Source organism: Euprymna scolopes, chromosome 29, assembly GCF_053919585.1.
Source record: "Euprymna scolopes isolate OS-2025 chromosome 29, ASM5391958v1, whole genome shotgun sequence".
In the NCBI taxonomy this organism is placed as follows: domain Eukaryota; kingdom Metazoa; phylum Mollusca; class Cephalopoda; order Sepiida; family Sepiolidae; genus Euprymna; species Euprymna scolopes.
Window position 1 is genome coordinate 32794893 of NC_136510.1, and position 11887 is coordinate 32806779.

Consider the following 11887-nt stretch of genomic DNA (forward strand, 5'->3'; position numbering starts at 1 on the left):
CTCACCACTGGATATAGTTTAAGGTCATATCAAGGACCCCCATGGAGGGACTTTTACCCTCTGCAGGAGGGCAGTCGGCGTATTCTAATGCCCCACCGAAAGGGCCATATTATAGAAGAAATATTGCTCCTTCAGTCTTTGACTGGATATACCCAATGGGATGCCTGCGCGTGAAATTTTTGTGGCAGGAGGTGCGCAATCATTTCAATATATATATATATTGCAATGAAGTTATCAAAAAATATATCTTTAACAAAGCAAACTTATTAAGCTAGATAAAGCTCAACACTGTTAATAGGAGCAATTGAATAAAAGATAAGGAACAAAGGTTAAATATAATTTTGTTATATCATCAGATCCACAAAAAAATGAGTAAATGAGAAAATCCGCTTTCGGCCATTGATTTATATAGGATTCTTTCAACTTTTCTCTTTTGAATGGCATGATGCCATTTTTCTTATATTTCAATTTTTTTTTAAATCTCGATATATATACTGATCTAAATATTGAAAGTGACCTTACCCACTTCATTTAGGAAGTTTTTTCACTAGGATTTTAATCTCAACTCAAATTGACTTTCAGGATTTTATCAGGTTTTACTCTCAACTGGTTATCTTTGTAGGATTTTTAAACATTTGTCATCTTCTTTGCTCTCTAGAATTTCATTCTAAGGATTTTCACTTTTGTAACAATTTTAAGGACTTTAAATTGGATTATTCAATATTTGGATTATATTTTCGCCATTTTCGAAGTTAATTTTTTTTTTTCATAACTAGCCCGAGTGCTTTGTGTGACCTGGGTATTTGGAAGTGTGTGTTGAGCAAAAAAAAAAAAAAAAAAAAAAAAAAAAAGTGATAGTAGGCAGGCAGGCTCGAACCCGTACCGGGAAAGAGGCAACAAACGTGAGAAAAAAGTGACGTCTTTGCCGATGCATCCATCGCCAAACCGGAAGTGACGAAGGTTTAAATTAAGAATAGTCAATCGAACAGAATGGATGACTTTCGAAAATATCGGCAAAAAAAACGACCCCTCCCTACAGAAAAGTGCCCAGTTAAGGATGAAGGAATTAATGTTTTGAGCTAATGTTTCGATATTTGTCGTCCGAAGTATCGAGCTTCAAAATGATGCCGATCTTGTGAAAATCCGTCGCCTCTGTCGAAAATTTTATACATACATACATACATTTAAACGGACAGATGAGATTTATATTATACTAGCTTGGGTGCCCAGCGTTGCCCGGGTGTTTGAGGTGTGTGTTGAGCAAACAAAAAAAAATGGTAGTAGGCAGGCAGGCTCGAACCTGTGACGCAAATGCGGAAAAGAAAGTGAAAGAAAATCTGATGCGTTAACCGATGTCTCCATCACGCGACCGGAAGGCAAAAGCCTTCAAATCCAACCATGACGATGACTTGTTAAAATGTAGCCGAAAAAATTGCCCCGTTCCTTTTACAAAACGCTCTGATTTTAGGGTGAAGGAATTAATGATTTTGGCCAATTTTTTGATGTTTGTCATCCGAAGGGTTGAGCTAAAAAACACTACTGATCTCGTGAAAATCCGTTGCCACTGTCGAAAGTTTTTGCGATACATACAAGTATACATTTAAATAGGCAGGTGAGATTTATACTATAGAAGACTAGCGGGGGTGGCCGGCGTTGCCCGGGTGTAAAAGAAAAAGCCTTGAGACAAATAGTCTGATTACTTATCATGACACTACGAGGGCACGGAATTGAGAACTGCTGTAAATAAACGTTTAAAAAAGTAGGTGGATGAACGATAACGTATGGTTTGTTGGGCCAAACATCACGCCATGATAGTAGAGAAAATTAAATCACAGCGCGAATTTTGTAACATAATGAAAAATACAGACGACGACGTTTCGTAAATCGGACATATTATAATCTAGAGAGTATATAAAAATTCTAAGAAACAGTGACCACCTCAAAATCCCCCCAAAGCCTTTGGCGGACATACGAAAAAATGCACACACACACACACACACACACACACACACACACACACACACACACACACACACACATTTGCGCTTTTATATTATAGATTAAGATTATGTTTTCCTCATATTTATTTCTGTATTCCCTTTTTGTTTTTTCTATCTCCATACTTACTTTCTTTCATATCCTTTCCTTTTTTATTTTATTGTCTGTTCTTCTTTAATGATCCCTATTATTTCTTAGTGATCTTGTTTCATTTTAATATTACTTATGCTATCCTTCTAATTTTTAATCTCCTGAGTTTTCCTTCCTATTGACGTATGCTTAACTTTTTCCTCCTAGTCATATTTTATTGTATTTTTGTATTCCAATGTAATACTATTGAATTTTATATTTTAATATATACTTCCTATATTTTCAAGCTTTAGACTGTATTTTACATTTTACATAATTCTGGCCTTTCCCCTCCTTTGATGAGAAGCATTTAGCTTCGAAATGCCATAGATTGAATATGTTTCGTTCTCTTACACTTTCCTTATTGATTTGATACGATAATTAAATTATATTTTATATTTATTCCCGCGTCTTTTATTTTACACACACACACACACACACACACACACATACACACACACACACACACACACACATATAATTATTCAGACACACGAACACACACACATATAATTATTATTATGATTATTATTTTATACGTACAGACACTAGTGTTTCATCCTTTCGCGAATCATCAGTGCAGGAAGTGAAGATTACCGCCGGTATTATTTCGTTCAATTATCTAATTTATAAAGCTCACTAGGTCTGTCTGTCTGTCTCCATATTTTCAAACTCTATCTCCCCGAAACTAAGAGTCGCAAAGCGGCTCTAGGGGCCTCAAATGATTGGATGTTTAAAGCCCGTTCTTTTATGGGTCTTTAGCCGGTTAAAATATTTGTTAAAGGGCCAAAAAGGGGTCAAAATTGGAAAAAAAATCGTTATAAATTTTGTACATTCATCTTAGTTTATTTTTAATCAGTTCATATGCGTGTCACCTTAGTACAATGGTAACGTCACCAGCTTTGAATGCTATAGTTTTGCTTTCGGTTTCGATTCTAACTGATGGCACCCAAATAGCTTTTTTTTTCTTTTGAAATCACGACTCTGTTATAATATATACGAAATCTGGACAAATTAAAATATCATATTTAAGCGTATTTTATGACCGGACAAAGCCGGCTTCCCTCCTCCCCACTAGTACAATCTAACAGTATTATATTTTAGAAAAATATAATCTGGTCAAAACTAATGTAAAAGTTCAAATCAGAAACAAGAAAAGCAGATATTACGTGAAGTTTAATTGCTATTAACAAAAATACTAGCAAAATGATTGCATTATCTCCCTTGAGAAATAAAACTTTCATAAAGCCTATTTACGCATGTAAAACTAATTTGAAATCAGTATGATTTCCCCTTCTCTTATTTCCTCTTCTGTTATTTCTACACAGCCATGGCATTTACTTAAATTATTACGTCTGTTACGTAAATGTAACTGGAAAAATGTTGGGATCATTTTATTACCGCTCCAGTAGATATTTCACCGGCAGTGCAATTCTCTACCTCTATAAGAACCAAACACGTCCAAGGATGGAGTAATATTGCTACATCTGCGCTGGAGCATCTTATCCTGTCTTGAGTTCATAATAGACTTCGTATCTTAGTGAGGGTGCCCTTTTCTCTTCCCTGAAACCTCTTTCCCACAGAAGAGATGTTACTAGCCTGTCTCTGTTTTACCGTTATTTTCATGACTTTGTGTTTGTCTGAGCGCTAATCTATGGTCACCCCTCGCCAGAATTTTACGAAAAACACTTGTCTATCTGAAACCACTATCCATAATCCCCCCAACTCTTTATCTGTGCCTAAACCTAAACGCAGATTCTATTAATAATTTTTCTTCTTAGAACTACACGCCTGTGGAGCACTTTTCTGTTTTCCTGCTTTCCAGCTGACTGCAATATCGTCGTCTTCAAGTCCAACGTGAACAATTTCTTGATGAGCCGTTCCCGTAAATAACCCAATTTACCAGATTTCCACTACTAACGATTACTAAGATATTGTCTCATTGACTACTGTACACGCATTAATTCTTATCCTCGAGTGGCCTGCAGGCCATGGTAAGTGGTGACTTTTTGTAAAATAAAAGAAAATGTCTTTTTTGTATGCCTTCAAACTTCACATATATCCATTCAATATGAATTCTACCAATTATTAAAATATTACTGTTACTAGCAATAATATTTTACTGTATTTGAAGAAATAGTATGTAATATACTGCCCCTTACCCAAAGGAGGAGGTAATGGTTGGGATGATAGTATCATAACCAACGAATATATAAAACATTATCTTTTAAGCAAGAGGGCAACACCCGTGAGGATGGTTTAGTGCCAAAATCGATACTAACCATCCTAAAATAGGAAGTAATACTTAAAAGTATAGCTTTATAACACAGAACAGATACTACACTACCCTCTAAAAGAGGTTTAATGCATGTGAGGATGGTATTATGACAAGTTAGCACTGAAATATGAAAGTTAACACTGAAATATGTTATATTCGGTCTCGGAAGTTAAGATGTTATATTCGGTCTCAAATATTACAATAAACTGAATTGAGCATTAAAATATACAAATAGTACAGTTTTGGATTCAAACAAACAGATACCAAATCTTCATTATTAATTGATATTCATTCATTTGAGGTTAGTAGGGATTAAGTTTGTTACTGGAGACCGAGAAATATGCGACCCACGTATGGAAAATGGCGACCCACAACGACCAATAGATTGAAAGACCAGCTACCGCACACGTATGTATAAAAAGAGATTTTATTAAATGTCTAATTACCTGATTGCTCACTAACAAAAGCACACCTGTGCACACGTACGCGTTTGTAGTAAAAGACTAGGTCCGTTTAATGTTTATGAAAATGTTACAATCGTATAGTAATCACAGACGAAACAGCGACAACAAAAAAAAACAAAAAAAAAAAAACAAAAAAAAACAGAAAGCGTGTAAAAAAAAACAAAAAAAACAACAACAACAACAGGAAGTATAACCAATTCATTTAGAAAAAACATGTTTATTATTGAAAAGCACTTCTAAACTATCGTCCTATTGTAGCATAACCACTGGCGCTGGTTAGCAGCAGCGAAATACAAATGATCAACTTCCCCCCTCGATAGATGCAGCCGCTCCACCAGCGGATCTTTCACGGTACCCACCACTAATTCCTCATATAGCCTCCTCCTAGACCGTGCAAGGTCACTGGACCCCGGCAATGCCCTAAGGGCGGCTCGGCATTTGGTAAGGAAACACGATCCCCCCGCTAGTCTTCTTCTTCGGCCTTCAGCGGCGGGGTCGGATATGAGCCGTGGAAAGGCTTGCTCTACGACTGGTACCCAATGCGTTTTCTCTATTAGTGTCCGACTCAGGAACGCCAATCTTTCGGCGTGCTTATGACTTTGTAGGTAAGGCATTCCTAAGCTTCTCTTGCAAAGTTTCTGCGTGCAGACCTGTATACGGACATACGGCTTTCCTCCCTTCCACAGAAGTTTCAATAGGAGGCGCTCTAAAGCCTTACAGCGGTCCGTAGGCAGGGGAAGAACAGACAAGCGGTAAAGGATCAGCAGAAACACGTACGTTGCACATGCCTTGGCACGACCCTTCAATGACAATTTCCTCCGAATCCAAGTCCCTACTGACGACTCGACCTTCGTCTGTACCTCCGACCAATTCTTGTCCAGCTGGAGTCCAGGCTCGAACCACATTCCGAGGATCTTAACTGGGCCATCCGTTCAGCCGAACGCATCTGGAAGTGAGTTTACCCCGGTCCAGGTGCCCAACCGCAGGCCAACGGACTTGCTGCGATTGATCACGGCCCCTGTGACAACTTCGTACTCACCGCTTCAATATCGCTACGCCGTGCAGCGAACACTGTGACGTCATTGGTGTACGTGGACATCCTGGCAAATTTGCCGCCAGGTAGAGCTATGCCGCGCAGGACTGGTCTCGCCGCCTCGTCCCTTAATTTGCGAAGGAAGGGCTCCAACAGAGGCGGCAGTGGGCAACCCTGCCGCACCGACCGAGAGACCCCAAAGGACTCCGACAACCTATCATTGACTTGCACTACTACCGCAGGATCACGATACAGAGCAGAGACCCACTTGCGGAAGTCCGGACCAAAGCCGGCAGTTTCTACAACAGCTCTCAAGAACCTATGGTCGACCCTATCGAACGCCTTGGACTGATCTAAATTGATCAGTGCTGCTTCCGTGTCGGCTTCTAAACCCTCTATGATTGTGGGAACCAAGGGCAAATTGTTCTGAATCGATCGATCCTTCACAGCGTAGTTCTGATCTGGCTCGACCAAGTCACCAACCTGCAGTTGGTTCGCAAGAACGTGGGACAAAATCTTGAAGTCTGCGTTGAACAGAATTATGGGCCTATAATCGTCTAGATTCTCCACTCCATGCCGTTCCCCCTTCTTAAGAAGCGTGATCACTCCTTTGTAAACCTGCCTCGGGATCGAGCCCTGGGCAAACCAGTGGTTAAACACGCCCGTCAGAAGGGGCACAAACATGGGCGACAGCCTCAAGAACAGTTCGTAGGGCAAACCATAAAGCCCCGGAGATTTGTTGTAGCTAACCTGCTTCAACACAGTAATGACCTCATGCTCCGTAACCATCCCCTCGCTGCTAGCTGCTCGGGCCACAGTAAGGCGGGGAGAGCCAGCTAAATAGCTGCTAAACTTCTGACCGCGGAGTCTGGGTTGTTGGGTGAAGCGTTCCTTCAAATGTTGACGAAACCCATTGCAGATCTCCCGTGCCGATACGAGAGAGAGCTCCCTTCCAGGTTTTTCACCTCCCGAATGTACCCATCCGAGCCGCGTCTTAAGGCGGCCTTACGCTCAACAGCGTCAACATTCACGGCTTCGTTAGAGACTCTTTTTAACCTAGCTCTAACTACCTGACCTGCATATCGCTCGCTAGCCAAGCGATTCAGATCCTCCTTAACTAGAGTTAGTTCTATGGAATCCCCCTGCTACCGCCCGAGTCAGTCTATCATCTAGGTGTCTTTTGGTCTGCGCCCTAGTTAATGCGAGGCGTTGGCTATATTGGACACAAAAGAGCCTAATGGTAGCCTTAAGCTTAACCCACCAGCTACTCCTAGTAACCGCCCCCACTAACTCCCTCTGAATTAGTGTCGTCAGCTGCTCTCGGAAGTCGGCAAACCTCAACAAGGAGACTTTCAACTTCCAGTAGCCAGCCAACGTAGGCCTATTACCTAATTTCAAATGGGCTAACTCGAGTTTGTGGTCCGAATGACCTAGCCAGTGGAACGTGGGACAAGATAGGAAATCTATGTCGCACCTTATAATTAACATTCTGTCCAAGTATGTGCTCGGACAGACGGTCGAAATACCATGCCACGTCCACATCTCCCTCCCGATGTGATCCAGACGGAACCTGTCGACCAGATCGCACGAGGTCATCAGGTCAGACAGGCTGCTATCCGACCATCTAAACTCCCCGACCTTATCTATATTGGAGTCCAGGACGGCATTCCAGTCCCCCATTAAAACTACCCGATCCGTACCCGAAGAGAGAAACACCCCCACCCACCGAAAAAAAGAAACCCTCTCGCTTTGGATGTTGGGTGCATAAACTGCCACTATCCGGAACGCACCGCTTTTAACGGCAACATCGACCACGACCAGCCTCTCATGAGCGTCCGTGTTGACACCGGTAACGCCCCGCAGACAGGGTGAAACTAACTAGAACAGAAACCCCACAGCCACGGCGATTGCCATATGTTGAGTAAACGCCAAAGTCGTTTACCAGCACATCGCAATCCTCGGGCCCAACAAAGTAGGTCTCCTGCAGTGCAGCTACATCTACCTCAAGGGCCACGAGATCTGTCAGCACGCGAGCAGCCTTGCTTCGGGATCTCATACCGCTCACATTTAAACTAAAAAAACCCGTAGCCATGTTTCCCTAACTAGTAATATTCATCAACTAAGGGTCTGAAGTCCTCGGGAGTAAGGACGTCAAAGATCTGACCGAGACTGCCCGTGAGCTGGTCGGACATAAGCTGTCCGTCTCGAGCCAGACCCCCCACGTCTAAGGGAAACGTCACTTTTAGTGCCCTATAGAAGGAGGGGTGAACATAAATAGGGACACTCACTTCACATTTTTGGACTATCTGCCCCAGCGATGGGTGCTCCCAGTTGACCAGTCTTAAACCCTTGAAGGCTTCTTTTCCTGCCTCCAACATCCTTCACAAGGTTTTGGCTCTCCCTCCTCTGTTTGGATGCACGAAGGTGATTAGTTGCGGTGCTTCTGAAACATTGCGAGGATCGGCGACCTCCTTCCCGTCAACCTTGGAGAGGCTGACGAGGCTTTTCACGAACTTGCTTTGCCGGCCGTTGAGGTCGCCGGTCATCTCGTCCGCACTAACTTCACAGAGTCGCTCCCCCGGCCAGGAAGGAAATTTCCTTGTTTTTCCTTCTCTGGGGGGGGCGCCTCTTGTTGGTCTTTTTGGTCTTTCTTCTTGATTTCTTCTTCCATCTCTACCTCGGTTGAGGTTGGAACATCTTTGCCCGGAGTTTCACTTTGCTCCTCAGGGGTGTTTATTAGGGGAGGGGGTGGGTTGAGCTTCCTCGTGGGGGATCGATGTTGGAGGCTCAGTGTCTTTGCCTTTTTTTCTCTCTTTTCTGCTAACTTCGTTTTTATCGCTTCCTCTTCTCCCTCCGACTCGGAGGAGCTCACCCAGAGTTTTCTTTTGGGCGTCCCCGTCGCTCCTCTTATTATTGTTTGCGGGGCCGCATCTTCCTGCTTCTTCCCTTTTGTGGCTGCAATCTGGCTCCAGGTGGCTCCTTCACGTCTTTTCGGCTCCTTCTGTTTTTCCTCCGTCTCCTCTGGTGTCTTCTTCCCAACTTCCTCCGTCTTCTCCGGTGCTTTCCTCTCGGGACAAAAGTGGGACATATGCCCCGGTTTGTGACATTGCCAACAGTGCAGCCGTCGCCCCTCTACGATCACCGTCATCTGCCAGCCCTCACACGTCAGCTGGGAAGGGATGGTGTAAAATCCTTTTCTATCTACCCGCATGTCGATCTTGTATTCTTCGGATCTGATCGGCCCATGGGAGAACTATCTTCTACAGAGACTCACACCTTAAGCAAGCCATCTAACGCATCGTTCTGAATATCATATCCAGGACTATTTTGCTATTTTTGCCTTTCCTACTACTACTGCACTATTGATTTCGAGTTCCATTGCATACTTAACTCAATGCTCAAATTCTATTACTCACGGGTATAATTACAATGGAATGGTATATCCACCCAACTTCGGATACACTTTGCTAACACCGAGAAAGCATTTGGACTACAGCAACCAACTCACACTCAACACAGCAACGAATAAGTACCAGGATACTTTACGAAAAATCAATAAGGAGCAATACACTTTCGCTATATGGGAATATCACTTTCTCCCATGGGCCGATCTTCTGACTACCTGGATTTATAACCCCGAACGACATTGGACTCCTTTCGATAATGGATTACCCAGGTTGTATCAACTTCTCTTTTCGTATAATTTTCTCCATATAATTATTCCACAACCACTGAAAAAACTATTTTCATAAATTGTGCTGAAAAGCAAAATAGCGTCCACTCGCAGCTGAACATTTTGCTAAATGCTTTTCATTTTCTCTGATGATATGAGCCATTGTTGAAAATCCATGGATTACGGAAATTTAAATAACCCCTTCTATATATTCCTTTTGTCAAACAATAAATTCTTAAATCGAATATATGTCTCTATATGTTTTTTTTTTCAAAATTTAAAATTTAACCACGAAACTTATATATTGCTCTATTCTTAAATATTGAGCTTTTCCTTTTTGGCTAGGATCACCTCGAAAGTATTACTTAAAGTAATATCTATCAGGATTTTTCATCTGAATTCTATCAGTGTCTTATCTTGCTTATATATATATATATATATTTGTATATATATATCAATGTATATATATTTGCATATATATACATGTATATTTGTATATATATATATATATATATATATTTGTATATATATATATATATCAATGTATATATATATATTTGTATATATATATATATTTGTATATATATATATCTATATATATGTATATATATCTGTATATATGTATATATATCTATATATATGTATATATATATCTATATATATGTATATATATCTATATATATTTGTATATATATATCAATATATATATATTTGTATATATATATCTATATATATATATGTATATACATATCTATATATATATGTATATACATAGCTATGTATATGTATATATATATTTGTATATATTATCTATGTATATATATTTTATATATAATATCTATGTATATATATTTGTATATACATATCTATGTATATATTTTTGTATATACATATATATGCACGCATACATATCTATGTATATATATTTGTATATGCATATCTTTGTATATATATACTTGTATATACATATCTATGTATACATATATATTTGTATATACATGTATATGTATATATAAGTATATACATATATATGCACGCATACATTCTCTATGTATATATATATATACGCATATATATGCACGCATACATATCTATGTATATATATATGTATATACATATATACACATATATATGCACGCATACATATCTATGTGATGATGATGATTGCAACGTCTTATCAGACGAGTGCCACTCCCTCAGACATTTAAAATCCATGAGCCCAAATTTCCAAGGGAGTATCTATACAAAGATGATGTTACAGAGTCTCAGCTAAGTCTCTCTCTCTTGGTTCAAAATGTTGAGATCCAGCAACAAGCAAGAGCAAGATAGCCAGCAACAAATTAAACTGCAGACCAGCTTAATGCGGGTACTGGTCTTCCGCTTTATGGTTTTTTAAATCAGAGATTTGCTTTTCCTAGAAAGGTTGCCTTCATCACGGCTTACGGGAGCCCTCTCCACCCCAATACACACACACACACACACACACACACACACACACACAAATATACACGGTGCTAGTTGGCCGTTGACCCAGAAAAAGACTTCATTCGCCCTTTGGAAGGTCTTGTTTTTAATCCTTCAGGGAGACTAGCCGCCCTCCTCACCAAACAAGTCTGGTGGTGGTACCAGTTTAGTCGCCGGTGACTCGACCATGAGGCAGGTAGTACTGGGTTACATGGTACCAGTAGCATATGACATGACCTGACATATCTATGTATATATATATGTATATACACATATACATATATTTATGTATATGTACATGTATTTACTTATGTGTAAGTAGTTTGCTAATCGCATGAAGTACTCCTACCAGGAAACACCGATAATGCTACACAGGCATTTTTGGAGGCCACAATGTTATTTATCTAGGGCTCTGGCTTTTCAAATCTCCTTTTTTTTGACTTCGTTTGACATCTTTCCGCCGTGTGATGGAGATAAATCGAGCAAGATCAATACGTACGCCTATAAATATTTGTAAATTTGTTTACGCGCGAAAATAAGAGTATGTCTGATTATGCAGGAAAACGTCGCTCACATGAAACGCCCCGACTCCCATCAACTCTACCTCCACCAAGGTGTGACTGGTTCGGCTGATGAGGGCAAACAACTGTTAAATTCAAAGAAAGATAAACTCTTTTCAATCTAATTTACACGAGTTTCCATGTTGGGAAAATTCGGAGAGATCTTCCTCCGTCAATAATTTAAAGGAAAGAAAAGAAATAAAATCGTCTGTCTGGCTTCGAGCCGATCGGAAAATAACAGATGAAATAAACAACAAGCCACCCGCTGTTCGATATGCTACTCTTAGT